A 21,075-nucleotide genomic window follows, 5' to 3' on the forward strand; every position below is an offset into this window, starting at 1 on the left:
TGGCCGGTGCGCTCGCTGGCTGAGTGCGGTGCGGCCGACACCAAGCCAAGGCTTGCGATCCCCTTACTGTCACAACAAAACAAAACAAAACAAACAAACAAAAAAACCGAGCACTGGGGCCGCCCCGTGGCTCATTCAGGAGAGTTTGGCGTTACTAGCGCCGAGGCCACGGGTTCGGATCCTGTGTACGAATGGCCCGTGCGCTACCACAGGGGCACTCTGCACCCTTGTCCTAAATGTTCATTGACTCTGCTCAGCAAATGAGCACCTTTGGATTTGATTTACTTACTTATTATGGTCAGGGAAGGTTACCTATCAACACACGATAAACCATCAGCGGGGAATTAATCAAACCCCTTTCAGACAACCTGCATTGCATTGATTCTTCCCTCATAAGCCCTCTTGGTTGTTTTTCTCCCCAGTGTGCTGAAGGGTGGAGTAGCAATACCGTTTAAAACATAATTGTTAAAAAAAAATGTACACTAGGACATAGATATCTGAGTATGAGTAGATGCCTCATGTGAAAAAGGACGTAATGTGCTTTAAAGAAAGAAGGATGACACTTTGGATAGAAAGGTTATTTTTATAATACTTGCATTTTTATCAGTGGACGTATTTTAACAGGGATCTCTGACTGAAGTAGCAAAACTTATGACTCCGGCGCCAGCACCGAGCTCCTGACCTAACAAACGCAATGTGAATGGTCTCGCTCTTATCAGTGAGATCAGATTTCAACAATGAAGGCGAAGACCGAGGCGTTGCTCTAGGCACAGATAACCTTGCAGGCGCCAACTCCCAAACCAGAATGAAAGCATCTCTATGAAATAATGGCCAGGAAGCCCAAACGCGTCACACTGTACTAGACAGCGGCGGGTGGAGTCAAACGGGGGAAACACTCACTTCATCTCGGTTAATGGCAGGGAAACGAAGGCAGAGAAGGACTTGCTTTGGAGCGGAGCTGGTGCGACAAAGACCAGGGCTTCGCCGTGTCACGCACCGCTTGCTGTTGCACCAGGGCTCCTTTCAGGAGCTCTGCAGCCATTATTCTAATGTGAAAAAACGTGGAAGGAATCCTCCCTTCTGGACACTGGAAGGGCAAATGAGGGGCAAGCCTCTTTCTTTCTTCCTTTCTTGCATCTTTGTTCTCCCAGTCTCCCTCCTTTCCTTTATGCACGATGTGTTCAGAAAGGGTTCCCAGTCCCCCTGGTAAAAGGCTGAAGGATGCCCACGAGTTCGCTGTGCCCTTAGATCAACAGTTTGTCTTGGCTCTGCCCTCCTTTTGTGACTTGGCTGGCTGGGAAGTAGCACAAATACGTTCCCACCTCAGCTCCTCTCTGCTCACATTATTTTCAAATAAGCAATTGCTAAGCCCTGCCCAACCCTTGCTCTAAGCCTTCAGCAGGAAAGAGGGACAGAGGTCTCTCCCTGCGTCTTGGCCAGCCTTCCTTCTACCCAACTTCTTCTCCTGCCCGTATCCCACCACTGAGACGGGTGTGTGTGGACCGCTTCCCTTGGGGCAGGGCACAGAATGGGAAGATGAAAAGATAGGCTTTCTGGTTTTGTCCTTAGTTGTAATAAAGAATGGTTTTCTTTTACAGTGCTGATTGGTAAAACCAAGTTCGTTGTAAATTACGGGACCCAAGTTGAGAAGTGGAGGCTGATTAAAATGGGATTTCTTCTAAATGAGAGATAAATATGATTGCTACTGTCTTTTAAAAAAAAAAAAAAGGAAAGAAAAAGAAAAAGAAAAGAAAAACAGCACACTGGCTTGTTCTTATGTGGTGACAGGGACAGCAAGATTACATATACAGCCAGCATTTGATTCTCAGGACTGGTAAAGTGTGAAGAACAGCAGTGACATTCTAGTCTTCAATAAATCACTGTAAAAATGTTTATGAACCCTGCAATTTACTGTCTTTTAAATGCAAATGGAAAGGGGTACCATTTACAAGTGTAAAGGAGATCCGAGGTGGCCTGAAGGAATTACAAATGTTGCAGTAGGTTTTGGAGATTGTGTGATCTTAAAAGGGACCATTTCCAAATGATTTCACATTTATACGTCTGTGACAGCTCGCTTAATTTATGAACGAGATTTCTGCGAATTACAGGGAGGTGGCGGCCAGCATGGAGTTAAACAGCGGCTTAGATGGGATGACATTTTCATTTCACTGAGGGAAGAGAAACGGGTGATTCAAAATCCAGATCCGAAAAGTCGTTTCAGCAAAACAAAATCAGGACGTAGCCCTATCGGTGGAAGTCAGCTCATAAACAGATTTAAAAACAAAAACAAAAACGAAAACTCTCATCTTTCTTAAATAAAAATCTCCATTTAGAAATTTTGGAGACTGTGGGTAGACAAAGTAACCTTGAAAAGGGCAAAATTGTGCCAGACCCTCTCCAGCTAAGTACTCCCTAAAACATAGATCTTGTCTTGAGGATGTTTTTCTACCTTCGTAGAAAGCACCAGGCAGAATGAAGTATAAAGAGTGTGACAGAATTTTGGTCCCCACTTCCCCACCTGTAAATCAGTTTGCTCCAGATTTGCAACAAGCTGATGCATATGCAAAGTGCTTAGCCCAGGGCTGGACCCCTGAGTAGGGGTGCATAATTATTAGTCCCCTTGTCCCTCTTTACCTCTCTCTCCCTTTCCATTCCTCCTAACTAATGTGGAGAAGGAAGAAAGAGATTACAATAAGAGATGGGGATCAGTTTATATCAATATTCAGATTAGAATTAAGATTATATCCATTCAGGGAGAGTAGTACGCATCACACCCCTGAAACGCAGAGGCGGTATGGCAGATACCGACAGGTACAGTGAGAGAAAGCAAACAGCCCATGAAAACAGGTTGCTCTGCAGTTCTTCCAACTGTTCCCTTCCCGCCTCCCACCTGCCTCACATGGAAAACACCCAAAGTAGGCACTGTTTATAGAGCCATTGCTTGCAAAACATTTCCCTGGCTTCCGACCTATGTGCAGTAAATGCCGCAGGGCTGAGTCCTCACTTGCTGCTCTTGCAAAATGTAAGAAGCTTTGTTTTCAAACATGAGCATCGTCTTCCAGCCTCGGAGGGCGAGGCGCGGATCTGTTCGCCTTGGCAGCCCCTCGCTCAAATGCGCGGCTCTGGCAAGTCCTGTCTGCTGACAGTGCTGTCACAGAGCCGGCTGTCAGATTCCGAAGACATTACACCGTCTGGTTTTCCAGTCTTCTGCTCTTCAGTGTAGACACACGTTCAAGCGGTTTGCGTGTGCGCGTGGCGAGGGGGTTGCTTTTTTTCCCGGAGAAGAGGAGGAGGATGCGCTCCCCTGCCCACTTCTCCAAGAAACCCCAAACCAAGCTCAAATAAGGTTTTAAATGATTCCAAAATAGTGCTCCTAGCAAGAAATTTTATAGTATGAGGTCATCTTGAAACCATCCTGTTACCAGCTTCGGAGACAATGTCCCTTTTACGTGTGTAGATAGTCAAGGAGATTGGTGGCTTGGATCTGTTTTTATTCTTATCCTGGTGACATTCAACAGAGTTTAAAAAAAAAAATAGGTTCACTATTATCTCTGTATGTCCATATGGGCCCGGCCTCCCTATTCCCTGGGCTTTGTATTCCAGATTTTTATTTTATTTTTACACTTTCATAGTCCTATGTTTTGTTTTGTTTTTTTCTGGCTTTCACCTGAAGCGTGCAAGTGTGTGTATACAACGGTGCCTATAAAATTGACTCTTGTGTTACTGACCATACTGAGAAGCCTAATACATGGTGAATTGTACTAAATCCCTTCCTTTCCTCTCCCTTCCCTTCCTTCCTTTCCCCTCTTTCCTCCCCTCCTACCTCCATTGCTTTTTTTTTTCTTTTCTTTTCTTTTTTCTTTTCTGCTTTTCCCCCTAGAAGGAAATATTCAGGCTGGTTTACAGGAGGACAGCAGTTGTAAGGTCACCCAAGTATGGGATGGAGACCGGAATAGATTGTCTATGCAGATTTCATGCTGCCTTCCTGGGAATTTCTGAATGTTTTGCAGCCTATTGTTTAGTTTCCAAAATTCTTTAGGGAAATTGCACAGTATGAGGAAAATGAGGACGTTCTTCTCTTCTGTTTGTGACCTATGACACACTAAAATGCACAGCAGTTCACTCTCTCTAATCTGAACTGTTGTCTGCACCTCTGCCTTCTCCATTGGACTCTGAGTCTCTTGAGTAAAGGGTCTGTGGTTTTCTGCGGTTTGTCCTTGGGCCCAGAGAAGAGCCTGCTGCCTGCACAGAAGGGGCTTCACATGTGTTTGTGGAATGAACTTGGAGATGCTCAGGGTTTTAAAGACTTTTGCAATGAGGGACTAAGACAAGTAGATAAAAATAGAGGTGATAGCACACCTGAAATCATTCTGGACTCAAATCTGAGCTCTGCCATGTGTGATCTGGATGCTGTCAGGTGAGGTAATTGATTTAGTTAAGCCTCAGTTTCTTAGTACGTACAATGGGTATAATAATAATAATAATAGCCCCTTCACCTAGAATTTGTGCTGAGAATTAGATCACTTTGATGTGTGCAGGAAAGCGACTACACAGTGCTCAGCATAAACGAAGGACTCTTTAATTGTTGTTATTAATTGATGCTTCTCAATTTCCAGCTTGAAATGTGGGAACAAGTTTTGCTGCCATTGAATAACCTTTTGAAAACAGCACTTTGATCCTTGAACTTCAAGTGCATCTGTGAAATTCCCTCAGGTCAGCATCTCTGAAATCTGGGCACATCTTGCAGTCCTCTTTTGCCAGGCAGGGGTGGTGCTGAGCTTTATCATTGCCTATGAATATAAATGTCCAAAGTGCCATCAAGGAAACTTGCAGGGTGGGTGTTGGCAGCTTCCAAGAAGCTCCCGGAGATGATATCAGGGTATTCAACCTTTTAGGAGCCAGATGTTGGTTGGAGAGGAGGGGCAGGCAGCAACATTCCAGAAATGGGAATCAAAAGTAGTTTTGCTCAGCACAACTGTAGAGCCAACTCCAGAGCCTGGCACCAGTGGCTTTTCCTTTTCTTATGGATCCTTCTAAGAAAGGCTGCATCCCCTATGCTCTTGACAGCACAGAAAATGATAGTGTATGGAGCATCATGGGCATCAGTGATTCAGAGTCAAAAAGTTATTCAGGGGAGAGAGACCCTTAATGAGAAGAAATTTTAGAAATGCCTTAATCATTTCTTCTCACTTATGTTTCACTTATATTTTTCATTGTATGCATAAGAGCTATCTGTGACAAAAATAGAGGTCAACTGAGTCTAAAATACTTCTTGCAATAAGCATAAAATAAAAATTCTAAGTGATATGAAAGCACTGTGCCATATTTTAATTGGCAGCACTTTATTTCCCCCTTAGGAGAAAATCAAATAATGGCATCTATAGTTTTAGATTCAGTCAAATGTAGTATCTTCCCCCCCCCCCAACTGAAATATTTGAAGGGTTTCTTCATGCTGTTGAGATAAAGACCAGAATCTTTCATGTGGCTGGCCAGGCTCTCTGAAATTTGACCTCTACTCTGCTCTCAGCCACATTTAGCATCAGCTCCCTGTATCCCTCTCTGGGTTCCCAAACTGTATCCACGCCTGGACATCGTTGACATTTCACTTCTCAAGGTTCCAACTTCACCTAGAATATTCTTTCTTCTCTCTCACTCTTTAGATCCCATCTGTGGTAGACAGAATAATGGTCCCCAAAGATGTCCACATCATAGTCCCCAGAGCCTGTGAATAGGTGAGGTCACATAACTAATGGGGAATTAAGGTTGCTAATCAGCTGACCTTAACATTGGGAGATTATCCTGGATTATCCAGTGGGCCCCATCTAACCACAGTGGGGGAAAGAGAGCCAGACGAGTCATAACCAGACAGATAGCAGAGTGAAAAAGACGTGGCCTGCTGTCACCAGCTTGGAAGCTGGAGGAAGAGGCCACGAACCAAGGAATGAAGGCAGCCTCTAGAAACTGGAAAAGGGAAGGAAACTAATTCTCCCTAGAGTTTCCCACAAGAAATGCAGCCCTGCTGGCAGCTTGATTTTAGCCTGGTGATACCCATTTTGGACTTTTGACCTCCAGAACTGTAAGAAAATAAATTTCATGTTTAAAGCCACTAAATTTGTGGTAATTTGTTATAGCAGCAATAGGAAACTAATATGTACTCTAAATACACCTTCCTTGGGGAGTTCTCCTGCCTCGCCCAGAGGCTCTCAGCCCTGTGCACCTCTCCTCCCTTCCACTGTCATGTGGCACTTATTTGCGTGATGATTTGATTAATGCCCATCCGCCCCACTGGATGGGACAGGGACGGTGTATGATTTGCTGGGTGTCCCCAGGGCCTACCACTGCGCAGGGGCCCAAGAGGAGCTTAGTGACTATTTGTGAAACGAATGAATGTGTGAAGGAGTCAATAAATACATTAATTAATTAATCTGCAGGAGAAAGAAGGGCAAACCGCCATCGACTTTAATTAAACATATATGCCACATCCAGGTGCTGTCAAGGGAGCCACAATTTCATTTGCTGCTGAAAGCACTTCTGAATAGGGGGTCCAGATGATGGAATCCCAAGGAACCAAGTCTGTATAGAGACAGGCTGGCAGCTTTGCCTCCTCTTTCAACACAAAGGCCCTCCAGTGCCCCCAAATCCAGCACACAATAGGCTGCTCTCCAACCCCCCAATCTCAGCAGGAGAGACAGGCTGAATATTTCTTTAAGGGATGCTGTTGAGTTTCTTCTGGTGGAGCGAAGGATTTGTAGCAAAACCCAGCATGTAACTTGAGTGTTCTGTGAAGCCAGATATCGGTGCCAAGCTAAATTTGTGTGTGCAGCTTCTGTTTAAGGCAATTATACAGTGTGTAATACCCAGTAGAGAAATTAAGTCGAAGTAGATTTTGCCCATAGAGATTATCCTCTCAGTTGGATTTATTTCAAACAAGTTTTGCTCCTCATACATTAAGGTGCATGCAATAAATCACTTATGTAATAAACTACACTATATTATGTGGGAAAAAAAATGAGCCGGTGGTAGGGGGAGAGATTTCAGATGGAGCCCTACCTCAGGCATGAAGAGAGGGTAGAGAGGGGGGACGTGTAAGGAGGGGGGCTGAGCAGTGGGGAGTGGGGGAGGTGGGAATGGAAGCCTCTGCACAGCGAACCTCATGATGCTTATGTAACAACTGCAGTGGTGTAGCTTCAGAAAAAGTTACAGAGCTTGTCTTTCTAGAGCATCCTCTTGGCTTATCTTAATTACCAGCAGCCCATAGTGAGACTGGAGAAAAGAAGATGTAAGATTTTATTAAAGATAAGATAATGGCCTGGGAGAGCATGTGATTAGGGGTCTTGAGTAACTTTGAACCTAGATGATAGGGATCAGTTGTCAGTATAAATAACATTAATAATCTAGGAATAAATACGGGACATCCAATAAAACTCGAATCTCAGATGAACAATAGATGATTTTTAGTGTGGATATATCCCCTGTAATATTTGGGGCATGCTATATTAACAAATTATTCATTGTCTGTCTGAAATCTAGATTTTACTGAGTGTCCTGTATTTTTTAGTTGCCAAACCGGACAACCCTTACCATAGCACAACGAGAATGATCATTATTACAGCCGATACATTATTTCGAACTCTGACTTTGTGTGGGGTCCTCTGTTAAGCACTTCACATGCATTGTCTAACTTCATCATCACAAGCAACTAGGAGGGAGACACTGTGTTTATTCCCATTTCACGGAAGGGTTAATTGAGCTTTATAGAGGTTCAGTAATACACCTGAGTTCTCTCTCTCTGTAAAGGGAAGAGCCAGGGTTCACACTGAGGCCCATCCACCTCCAAAAGTCATGCTTATAATCATTAAGTTATATAACCTCTTCTAGATGATGATTTGAAAAATAACTTCATGGTGAAACATGCCAAGGGAGACTGCCTGTTCTCCTTAATGCACAAATGCATTAGAGCTCAAAAATCTGTGCTGTTTAGGAAAGAAAAATGGTATCACTCAGAAAATCATTTAAAAACTTCCTGGCACATGTACCCGGCTTACCACAGCGTGCTTGTCACGGAGCCTTGCAAGTACACGCCAGGAGCAAGACAATTCAGAACCCAATCTTCCTGCTGAAGAACCTCATTCCAGAACCCTCCTCCATGGGGAGCAAAGAGAAGCTACTCCGATTTTCATGTTTGTCATTCTCTAACTTTGAGAGACCAATAAAACCAAGTGCTTAGTGAGAATCAGACGTGGATGAGCTGCTTGTAATTTATGATTTAATGCAGCGTAGTATAAAAATAGGCAATGAAACTAAAAGGCAATCAAACTGTATTGTCACCAGGAATGGGAGGAACAGGGACGTGATCTCACGCTTGCTGAGAGCCCGCTGTGCACAGGCAACGGTACATACATGGTTTCACTCCATCCTCCGGTGGTCTGCCTGGGGCCTCTTCCATTTACCTATCACAGAGTAACAAAGTACCCCACAATTTACTGGCACAGAACAGTGACTGTTTTCTTAGAGCTCACGGTTTTCTGGGACAGGACTTTGCATAGGTCTTGGCTGGCTGAATCTCCTATTCCAGTGGCCATTGGTGGAGGTTACTTAGTGGTATTCAATTGCTGGGAGGGTTGGCTTGGAGGGTCTAAGATGGCTTTTCTCATGTGTCCTGTGCCTTGTCGGGGATGGCAGGGAAGAGTGGGCTCTGCTGGGCTCAGCATGTGGCCACTCCAGCACAGTGGTCTCATGGTGGTTAGATTCCTAATGGGTAGCTGTTCCAGCAACACGGCAGAAGCTGCATGGCCCTTTCTGATCTAGCCTCAGAAGTCACAGTGTGTATTGTATCATTGGGGGAAGCAGTCACCACTCTATTCCATCTGGGGAAGCAGTCCCAAGCCCAAGCCCACCAGAATTAAAGGGGAGGGGACCTAGACGCCACCTCTTGATGAAAGGAGTATTGAAGAACCTGCAGCCAGATTTCATAACTATCATCGGGCTTTTGCTCTTTAATCTCCCCTTGCCAAGGAAGTTTCCCCCTTTCTCTGCAAGGCTGAGTTCTCCTCATCCTTTAGGTCTTTCTCCAGTGTCACCTCCCAAAGAGCTGGTCCACACTAAAGTCACCTCTGTCCTCAACTGACAGCATCCCTGTTTCTTATGTTATTGTTTGCAATTGGGGAGATTAATGCTAAAGAGATGGGCAAATTAATGAGGTGGACTAAGGGAAGAGCATTTGGTGAATTGTGGCTTTCCTGAGCAAGATCATATTCAACCCTGCCGTTATCTTGTTTGTTAATTTGCATCTAGCACTTTGAAGGCTCCCCATGTGTAACTATCAAATGAATAAAAACGCCTGGCAGTCCCAAACGGTGAAGCATACCATGGGTGCTTCCTCTCCAAGGAGAATTCTTGGTATAACAGAGTCCATTCATGTCTGCCAGGAGGACTTGAATCTTTCTCATTTTCCATTGGCCCTGGAGTGCAGAAACAGAGCCGAAAAGTACATGGGGGCAGACAAAGCTGCGGTCGGAGGCAGACTCTGTGAATGTTGGCCCCACCAGCCAGATCCTGCTGGTTTCTATTATAGCCGTGGGGTGTCAAAGGACACCATGTGACTGGGGGCACAGGTCGGCGTTCCGATCCCTTTGGGCCCCCTGGCTTGTGCATTCTTCCCTCTTAAATATCCTTTTGAAGCCATATGTTTGGTCCACCTCAACTTCTGTTTATACTAGTGTGAAGTGAGGGCTGCTCAGATTCTGGGAGTTTCATGGGAAGGTATTAAATGTGTGTTGAGGGCCGACTCCGTGGCTCACTCAGGAAAGTGCGGAGCTGGGAGCGCAGCGGCGCTCCCGCCACGGGTTCAGATCCTATGTAGGGATGGCCGGTGCACTCACTGGCTGACACCAAGCCAAGGGTTGCGATCCCCTTACTGGTCACAAAAAAATAAATAAATAAATAAATGTGTTTTGAAAATACTTGAAAGTCCAGCTGTGTATGCTTTCGTTTTATATTTAGCCTTAAATTAGAGACTCCCTATACCTCAAGTAATAAAGAGGCACATCAGGGACCTGGGTTTTCCTTAAATTTGCTGGGGTTGTGCACCTATGTGAGATTTTATTATTTGCCTGTTTTTTTTTTCTTTTGGTTTAATTCCACAGCTTAATTCTGGCCTTTATGCTTTCAGAGGTCCCCTCTTGTGTTTCAGAAAGGAGTTATTGTTGTTGTTTCCCCTTTGCTTGAATTTAATAAAAGAAAAGGGGGAAGGGAGGGGAAGGCAGGGGAAGCAGCGCGAACTCGCCCATCTTTGTCCCCTGGGTGGGCACGCTGATGCGCTCAGCCCTCCACGCCTCCTGCTCGAAGAGGAAACTGAGTCTCAAAGAGGCCGAGAACCTTCTTCTCCTGCCTTTCTCTGTTGCTTGCCCTTTGCTTTGAACACAGCCCTGCTCTCTCCCAGTGGGCCTGAGGCTTTGGGATGCCACCTCCTCCCACCTCCAGCTAAGGTTCCCCAGAGCCTCCCTCAGGCCAAAGTCCAAGGCTCCTTTCTGACCCCAGGGAGGAGATGACCACACGAATCCCCAAAATCATTTACTACCCGAGCTAAGGGCAAAGTCACAAGGTAGCCTAGCCAAGGATGGTGGCATAGCATTAGTGTCCTAGGACTGCCATAACAAACAAAGAGGCTCAAAACCACAGAACTGTCTTTTCTCCTAGTTTTGGAGACTAGAAGTTCCAAGTCAAGGTGTTGGCAGGGCCGTCCTTGCTCTGGAAGCTCCTGTGGAGACTTCAGCCTTGTTCTTCACAGCCTCTTCTATTTCCCGGCAGCCCTTGGTGTTTTGGGAATGCCCCTGTGTTGCTCCAATCTCTGCCGTTGTCTTCACACCACTGTCTTCCCTGACTGTGGGTCTCTTTGTCTTCACATGGCCTTCTTATAAGGACACTAGTCATTGGATTTAGGGCCCACCCTAATCTCATATGACCTCATTTTAACTTATTACATCTGCAAAGAACCTATTTCCAAATAAGGTGGACATGCATTCTGGGGAGACTGTATTCAGCCCACAAAACCTGGGTTCCAGAACAATCCGGTAGAATGTAGCTCGGGCTGAAAGAGAACTCAACCTTGGCAAAGCTGTGTAAGCTCAGAAGGCAGCCCTCGTCCCAGGAGGAAATCCATCCACACTCTGTTTACCCAGTGGGCATTCCAGGGGAAGGGGCAGGTGTTCAGCCCCCTCTCTCAGGAAGCATTTGCTGTAACCTCCTATGTGCTAGACCTTGGGCTCAGTGCTACCCTGACCCAGACCCACAAGTCGTCGTCACTGCATTAGGAAGTCCCGGGTCCAGTGGGGTGGGCCATGGCAGGGGCTGGCAGCAGAGACAATGAGTGCTGAGATGACTGCATTCACATCCTGTGGGAAGCAGAAGATTGGCCTGGAATTGGGGGGGGGGGGTTCCCAGGCTCAGAGAATAAGTGGGATTCAACCAGTTGCACAGGGGGAGACTTGTACTGGGAATGGAGCAGACGATGTGCAGAGGAAGTGCACACAGCCATGCAGACATCCGGAGCCACAGAAGGGCCAGCGACAGGCCGGAGATGGGGTTGGGGAGGTGCCTAAGGGGGGCTTTAGGAGCCAGGTTATAGTTTTCACTTTCCAAGCTGTGGTTAAAAATGATTGAACATTTTCGGCTGACACAACCTGATCTGAGTTGCTTTTTTTATTCTTTCCAGTTTTCCATTCAACAAATATTTGTGGGGCACCGTATTAGTTTTCTATTGCTGCTGTGACAAAGTATCACAGATGTAGTATCTCAAACAACCCAAATCTATTATCTGACAGTTCTGAAGGGCAAAAGTCCGGTTCAGTATTGACAGAACTTGGTATCAATGGAGTGTATGTGTGGGGGTGGGCAGAGGATTTAGAATGAGTCTACAAGCCTAACAAGTGACTGAATGGAGAACAGTGGTGTTAGCCAAGATGAGAAGAGGGAGGAAAGAAAATTTGATTTGAAGTGTGTTGAGATTGAGCCCAGGGGTGACACCCAGGCTGCTGGATGCGTGGTTCTGTTGCCCAGTGCGTTTGGGCTGAAGGTCCAGTATCCAGCCTTGGGCCTGGAATACTTTAGGAACTCACTGAATGAATGAATGAATGAATGAACCAGGCGATAATAAGAGAGGTCATCACCATGTTAATCACTGACATGTATTAATCTTAATGAATGGGCTAAGCCCTTTGAAATTATGATCTCCTTAAACATCCCTGCAGGGTTATATGGGAAGCAGCATTTATCAGCTGAGAAAGTATTCTTAACTTAGGTAACTTGCCCAGTATCACTTAGCTGCTCAGTGACAAAACCAGAATGCAAATGGAGAGCTCCTTCTAGGATACCAGAGCTATTTAATATTTATCATTGAGAAATAAATAATAGTCATTTTATTTGTTCATAATAAATAATTATGAAGAATTATTTAATAACATAATAACAACTGCCCTTTATTAGTGACTCATGGTGTTCCGAGCTCTTTACCAAGCAAATTATTCCTCATAACAACCTTAAGAGGTAGTTACTTTCATTGTACTATCTATTGCTATGTAACAAATTATCACAAACTTAGCAGCTTAAAAAACAAGTATTTATTATTTCATAGTTCCATAGGTCAGAAGTCCGGGCCCAGTTTGGGTCTTCTGCTCAGGATCTCGTGAGTCTGTAATCAAAGTGTCAGCCAGGGCTGGGGTCTTATCAGAGGCTCGTGGATGTTGACAGAATTCATTTTCTTGTGACTGTAGGACTGAGGTCCCATTTTCCTTCTGGCTGTTGACTGGGGGCTGCTTTCAGCTCTTGGAGGTGGTTCTCAGGCTCTTGGCTCCTTCGAGGTCGAAGGAGACTCCCCCACAGTCTGAATCTCTTTCTTCAGGAAGGGCCCAGTCTCTTTCAAGGGCTCACCTGATTAGGTCAGGCCTACTCAGGATCCTCTTTTTTTTTTTTTTTTTTTTTGATTAACACAAAGCCAACTGCTGTGGGACCTCAATAACATCTGCAAATCCCAACTCTTTCATTGGATAGCATAACTCATTCATGGGGCCAACTATCCCATCATGTTCATAGGTTCTGCCCACACTCAAGAAGAGGGGATCATACAGGCATGAACATCAGGAGGAGAGAGATGGTGGGCCATCTTGAATCCTGGCTCCCTGTCTGTGAAATCCTCATTTCACAGATGTTGAAACTGAGACTTAGAAGCATTATTCAACTTGCCCAAGGCCATGGAAAGACAGAACTTGAATTTGGTTCTGGACTCAGGAGCCCATGCTCTCAAAACCAGGCTGTCCCACCATCACAGCTCCTGGCCCCCTCCCTCCAGGCCCTGGAGATGCTGACCTTGCTGTTTGCTGTCTCTGGGAGGAGAGTGCAGGTCGCAGCACCTGTCCTAGGCTTTGTCCTCCAGCTTCATAAGCTTCCACCTGCAGCCAGAGACCAGAAGGGCATTGACCAGGTGCCAGGGCCTTTAAATGGAGCCACACTTGTATGATGAGCAGTACACACATAAAGACAAGCTAAAAATGTCCTCAAGCTTTTAAATATGGGATGACTTGGCTAGGTATTGAGTCAGCTCTATGGCACTAATGCCGTTAGACTGATTCAGGATCAGATTTATTCGCCATTAAACATATTTTAACTTGATTGCAAATAAGCCTTGCATTATTTAGAGGGATCAATGAAGCTGGCCAAGGGAGGTGGGGTGTCAGCACCCACCCTGCTTTTCCAGACTTAATAGATGCTCATCTTTGCTATTAGAGAGGTCCATTCACTATGTGGATGATTTGGAGCTGTGTAATGAAAGCAGGGATATGAAGTGAATGCCAGTTCACATGAGCGTTATAAATGGTTTGAGCTCCAGAGCCACATAGCCTCAAAGTTTCTCCTGGTCTTTGCAGATGGATTGTGGGGTTGAAGGCAGCTTCTGGAATCTGCCTGGTGGGGGCTGTCGCACTATGATGCTGTGGTCATGCCCCTCTCACTCAGCAAAAGCTCTAACTGGGTGCCAGGAACTGTGTGGGGGGCTGAGGAGAGAGTGAGGAGCAAAAGCCCTGCCCTCGGGGAGCTTCCACTCTTGACGTCAATCAGATTTCCACACAAAGAAATGTAATATTTCAACCACCATACATGTTCAGATACACTTGAGACTACACGTGACAGGGTGGTTTTGACCTCATCTAGGATGGTGGTTGGAGGAAGTGAGACCTGAACTGAGATTTGGAATTAATCAAATTAAGAGGGAATTAGATAATTTGTCTATAAATATGTGACCTTGGGCAAGTCATTCAGCCTCTCTGGACCTCAGTATCCTCTTCAGAAGAAAAAGGAAGCACAGTGGGTCTTGAACATGCTGAGTACTGAGCAAGCTGATATCCCTGGAAAGACCTGAGCCAGTCCCTCACCCTCCAGTGGTGTTTTTTTCTTCAAATACCCCTTATGTTCTCACTCTACCTTACTGATGCCTAGACATTTGTGCTTTTTAAAAATAATCAGTGCATGATTCAAGTGTCGGTTTACACGGCTGGCTTTCCCAAAGGTTTTATCAAACGTTCATTGGGCATCTGCTATGTGCCAGGAAGGCATGAGGAGCTGGGGACTCAGAGAGGAGCAGACTAGAGAGATACTCATGCTAGAGAGCTGCATGTGCTGAGGGAGGGGACCCATGCATCTAGGGACAGGCAGGGCCAGAGCCCTCAACTCAGCCTCAGCATCAGAGACAGATCTGGGAGGGCATGTTCTCTACTCTGAGACACAGAGGACCTACATTTGTTAATCAGGTGAAGTAGCAGGGCTCAGCCCTGAGCAGGGGTTCCCTGACCAGTCTGTGGGTGACTGAGGGACAACTGTAGGCCCTGGGGATCCTCTAGAGAACAAACTAGATAAAAGCCCCTGCACTGTGGGGTAGGGCAAAGAAACAGACAATAATATAAGTATGTGATAAATAGCATACAAGAGGGTGGTGCGTCTAATAAAAAATAAATCAGGGAGAATTTGAAAATAAATCAGGTGCTGGACTGTTTCACAAGGTGGTTAGGGCAGCTCCGCTAGCAATAGGTGGAGGAGGGGCTCCAGCATGTTTGTGAGCACTCCTGGGGGGCTGGAGGGACAGTCTGGGGGCTGGTGTGGCAGATGTGAGAGAGATGGAGACAGAGAGCAGACAGACACATTGTGTGGGACCTGTTGGGCCCTGGCAAGGGCTTTGGCTTCTACTCTCAGGGAAATGGGGAGGTTTGGGATGGCTCTGAGTAGAGGACGGACAGGATCGGGCTTATGACAATTTCTAGCATCATGCCATCTTCTTCTATGTAGATATATAACGCATATATATCTATATGTGATATATAGGATTATATGTACATGTATATACACACACACATACATGTGCATATATACTTCTTTGAACCATTGAAAAGTTGCAGACATCCTAACATTACCCTGAAGTTTCTTAGCAGGCATCTCCCAAGAATAAGGATATTCTCCTACACAACCATCTGACCAGTGCAATGGAGCATCTGAATTTTAAATTTATGTAATCCTGATTAATTATAGAAGCTACACGTGGCTAGTGGTCACTGTAGCAGGGATTACAGCTCCAGGCCAAGAGATTGCTGTGATTAGTCAGTGAATGAGTAATGAACATCCAAGCAGAATGAACAGTACATGCAAAGTGCTAGAAGTTCTACAAAGCAGGACATATTTCTGTATTTTTCCCTTTTTTGGTGGCCAGCCAGCCCCTGAAACACAGCAGGTATTTGACTCAGGACTCTTTTTCTCAAGGTCCTTTGGCTCCTGTCCTATCCCCAAGTCCCTCTCAACATGATGCGTGGCAGTCTGGGCCCCTCTTTGGAAATCCCACCAGCCAGCGGTAACTTGGTGACCCTCACTAAATGTCTGTTGACTGTCTCTCACTACTCCTATCCTCTCCTGCCCCTGCCCAATCGGGTCTTTTCCTCTGGCCACCCACCCCAGAACCCCAGGTGCAGATTCCATGCAGGCTGCCTAGACAGTGTAAGCTGCGTGCCCAAGGAAGGACAGAGCCTTTGCTGCTGCAGCTCACAGAGCAGGAAGAAGCCTTTCTCTCTATATCTTTCCACAGAGGCAACAGTGAGTACCTCCCATTTAAAATAAATATGTGTACACCAGTACTCATGGGTTCTGATTTGCAGTCAGGCTCTGCTGGGGAGCATTGTGTAGCACAGTGATGTATCTGACCCCAAGAGAACTGCCCCCTTCCCCATCTTGTCTCTGCTCAGCTTTGATATCTTTTATCTTCCCTAGAGATTTTTTCCTCTTTCTGTTTTTCTGTGTGCTCTTCCTAGAGTAAGACACAAGCCTCCCCCCAAAGTAACTCAAAGCTCTGCATCTGTCACAAGGGCATCGTATGCACACACATTGACAGTCAGAGACACTGCTTATTATTTTGGTTCCACCCGGACACACCACTCTCAGCCCACTTGCCAAGGGTTAATTAATTCTTGTGCCAACTGGGTGCAGGTCTCTCCGGAGCTAGGTTTGCATCATACGGAAACATTAATCTACCCAAGTTGACTTGGAGAACCAATCTGAAATCAGACGGGAGCTCCCGGAAGCAAAGCAATTGCAGGTTCATTTGTTACTTTTGTTATCTCATTTCTTATTTTTTTAGCCAAATTGCCTCCTACATGGGGATGGTTGGGGCCCTCTTTTTCTTTTCATTCATGCTCTGCCTCCCTCCCAGGTGTTTGTAATCACATATTTTTCATTTGGTTTCTGGGTCCACAGACAATGAACACCAGAAACATCTCCTCCCCAGAGAGAAAAAGAGAATGCTCCACAATCTGTAAGGATTTTTCCACTCATCTTTTTGTCAGCTGGCATGGGATATGCTTCTCAGGCAGCAATTTAGAGACTGTCAATTCTGGAGAGCCACTGGGAAGCTGAGCAATCACCTGTATTTCCTCGCTTCAGCCTGAGTTGGGTCTTCGAGCTGGCAGGGAACGAGATCTCTTTCTGGGAAGGGATAGTCCTATTTAAGGAAAGCCCTGGGCCTTGTCAAATTTGAAAGGTTTTCAACATCTTCCTGAGATGGTGATCGTGGGAGTGGTGATCGTGGTTGTTATGACACATCAGACTGGAGAATGTTGTGCCCGGCTCGTGATTTATACCCAAAGATACTTTCCTGGAGAGGGTTCTGCTAGCAGTTGGGCATTGACATAATATTAATGTTTTCCTGTTTTCTATTGTCCCTAAATGGAAAAACGCGTTGGAGACTTTAAACTTTCTCAAGATGTCTGTGTTTTCCTGGATCATCCCTCAATTTTCCACGGTATGAAAAATGTAAATGTTGCTACATTCAGTTCATGGAAATCCAGCAGTTGCTGCAAATCCTTCTAAGATTTTTAATTCCAGAGATGTTTTCACCTGGAGGATCCCCAGACTTGGTGAAAACAACCCAATTTGTAGCCACTGTTTTTGAGTGACTACTGAATTCTCTTGACTTTGCATATTTTATTGATCATGCTTTACAGCAACCTTTTTAAAAAGATGTTACCACCCTATTCTGGAGACAGGAAAGCTAAGGTGCAGAAATTAATTTGTGTTTCTCAATAGTGCGCAGCTAGTAAGTGGACTCAACTCCAGTTCTGCCTGATTTCAAGGCTACTTATTATACTTTCATTCCTTTCTGTTTTGTACTTTTGCTTAACATACATTTATCCAGTTCCCTTTCACAAGCACTTCATGAATGTCGACTGTTTCAATGAACATTTATTTCGTGAATACTTGTGGTTCACCCAGGAAAAGGTGATAGTGCTCTGGGATACGCAAGAGAAAGATGATTTCACTAGACAAAGACATCCTCAAGTGATCAAAGACAGCAAGGCAAAAAGTCAATGACTACGTGTGACATGAATCAGGCTTCTTCTTTCACCTACTGTCATCCTGAACCTCTGTCCTTCAAATTTAGATGTGTCAGAGGCCATGGACGCTTCTATCCATTTATCTGTTATTCCCCATCGAATTGGAGTGCTTTCCCTGAATTTCTGTGGTGTACTGGATATGCTCCCAGGACTTGGAGGCAGAACAGTGAGCAAAGCACATACAGTGCCTGACTTCACGGGCCTAGCTAAAGGGAGAAGCAAGACTTTGGAGTCAAAAGAACTTTAGCTACAGAATTTCAGTGCTGCTGTTTTTTCCAGCTGCATGACCTTCTGCAAGTTAATTGATTTTTCTTGAACTTCTTTTTCCCTTATTTGCAAAATAGTAACAGTGTTCTCCTTCCAAATGGTTGAGAGGATTCAAGAGTTATCCTGAGGGTCTGCTGCGTAATAGGTGCTCAATAAATATTAACGTCTTTCTTTCCTTTCCTTCCAATGAGCAGTCGCTTTTCCCAGAGGAAAGCCACTTCCAGGAAAACACCCGGATCAGCTCACAGGTTGCTGGTGAGGTTCAGTCCTCCTATCTGTTCCCAGAGTTGGAAACGCGCCGCTGATTTATCTCTATGTGTACTCCACTTCCAAGCTGTCTTTTCAGTCTTCTCATTAAGCTATCAGTGACATCCAATAGGCATGCACATTTCAGAAGGGCTCTCCTGCCAGGTGCTGAAGGTTTCTGTAATATTTCCTATCCCAGTGGGGTATAATGAAATAGCACTGGGGATTCTCTCCTTCCTTTTAATTGAAACCGCTGTTCAACATTCCTCCGCCCAGGGCGATGCAGAGATGCTGTCACAATTGGGTGTGTGCTGCTCCCAGCAATCCTCTTCCCATGTCATGTTCAATCTCTCTCCCATGAGCAATAACTCCTCTTTCTTATTTTATCCTCTCACCAAGTCTCGAGGCCCACCCTGGCCCACCCCATCATTCCTAGAAGATGACCTCACCTCCAACTTTGTTAAGAAGATTCAGGTTATGTGACTGAGTTTCAGTAATGTCCCCAGTCCCTGTTTCTGTGTCTTTTCTCATCCTCTCATTATTTTACCTTTTCCAAAATATTGGCTCTTACACCTCTGATCTTGGTTTAGTTACCATGGCCTCTGCTTAGGACCGTGCTCATCAGTTAATTCTCTTTACTGAAGTTCCGATATTCCCATTTACCTGCTCCCTTGTCTCCATCCACACCCATTCGCTTCTATCCCCAGGAATGCTTATTCGACCCATGCCCTCTTTAAAGCAATGGGCCTATCACCTTTACCTTGAGATTTGGAGTTACCAAAGCAGCTACCCTCAATCCTCTGAAATTGGATACAATGGGTTATATATTTCTTCTCAGGTGGCACTTTTTCTCAGAAACGTGGAGTTTGGAACCCCCGGGTGGTATTATTTCCAAAGCTTAATTAGGAAGAATCACGTGGACACTGACATTAACCGCAGGCTGGTTAGATAGTTTGCTCCTGTGTTATCCACCTAGTTAAATATCCATCCATCTCATCCCTAGTACACAAGAATTAGAGGGGCCTACAGCAGGGATCAGCAAACTGTTTCTAGAAAGGTCCAGGTGTCGTGGGTCATACAGTCTCTGTTCGTCATAACCCTGCAAAACCAGCCACGGACAATGCTCATACATCAATTAGTGGGCACGGCTACGTTTCCATAAAACTGTATTTACGTACACTGAAATTGAATTTCATGTGTCATGAAAGTATATTCTTTTTATTTTTTATTTTTTAATTTGGAAAACCATTCTATAAAAGCAATTGAGACTTTTGTCATCACAGGTTTTAATCTGGGTATCTTCACCTTCCTTATTTGCATAGCAAATTACGGATTGTAAAAAACAAGTACTATAAGTAAGCCTGGTGGGTAGGATCTGGCCTGTGGACTATAGTTTGCTAACACCTAGTCTAGAGGGTTAATATGCAATGAAGTAATAAAACATATGTAAAAATAAAAACCAGGTAATGTCTAGCACAATACATATTTGCATGCCACAGTATCCAAAAAGGTTATGTACTTGGATTAAAGATTTGGCTCTGAGTTTCCTGGTAGTAAAAGCAAAAAGGGAAACAAAATCAGTTACAAAGTGTATTGACCATAAGGGCAAAAAGACGTCAATTTCTTATGGGAGGCAGAGTCATCATGGCCTCTAAGAATCAGGGACCTTCCTGCAAGTTATTTCTTTTCTCCGAGCGTCAGTGTACTCAGCTGAAAAATGCATCTGATAATAGTACCTATAGTGCAGGGTTTTAGAGGATGGAATAAGATAGTGTAAATAGAGAGTTTAGCACAGTACCGGGTATGTAGCAAGCGCTCCATTTGTTTATTGAAAGAATAATAATAGCACCTACCATCACGGAGATAACCATAGCAACAACAATCATGTTCAACTCTGTATTCAGTTTAAGGAGAGAATGTGATGGAGGCTTTGTCATTAGATATATTGACACACTTGACCTAATGGAAAGCTTGAAAGCAATTAGATGGGGCACAGTCTATCTTCTTGAAGTCTCTTGAGCAGTGTGATACCAGAATTACTGTTCTCTCTTTGCATTTATGCGTGGCATTTCTCTGTTAAATTCAGAATGCTTTATAGACCCCTGGCCAGCTTCTAGCATCCTCTTGGTATACACTCTGGGAGAGAGGAGGAGTGGGCATGATTTCCTTGAATAATTTACTAAGTGGTGACCTGGAGTTATGAGGACAAAAGCGCGGGGCAGACCAAGAGTGGCAGTGCTCATCCCAAAGTGCTCAGGGCGCACAGGATAACTGCGTGCAGGGAAACGAGCCGCGGCAGGGCCTCCTGGCCATCTGGCGCAGGCAAAAGCCCTGTATTCAAAAGGAATGAGGTTCTGACCCATGCTGCAACATTGATGAACCTTGAAACATGCTGCTAAGTGAAAGAAGCCAAGCACCAAAGTCACTTACTGTACGATTTCTTGTGTGTTAAATGCTCAGAACAGGCAAATCTATAAAGACAGCAAGGCTGGGGTGAGGGGAGAATGGGAAGTGACTACAAAAGGGTACGCAGCTCCTTTTGGGGGTGCTAGAAATGCTCTGGGATTAGGTAGTGGTGATAGTTGCACGACCCTGTGAGTATACTAAAACCCACTGAATTATATACTTTAAGGGGCTGAATTGT

Source organism: Cynocephalus volans, chromosome 12 (assembly GCF_027409185.1).
Source record: "Cynocephalus volans isolate mCynVol1 chromosome 12, mCynVol1.pri, whole genome shotgun sequence".
NCBI classification, from domain to species: Eukaryota; Metazoa; Chordata; class Mammalia; order Dermoptera; family Cynocephalidae; genus Cynocephalus; species Cynocephalus volans.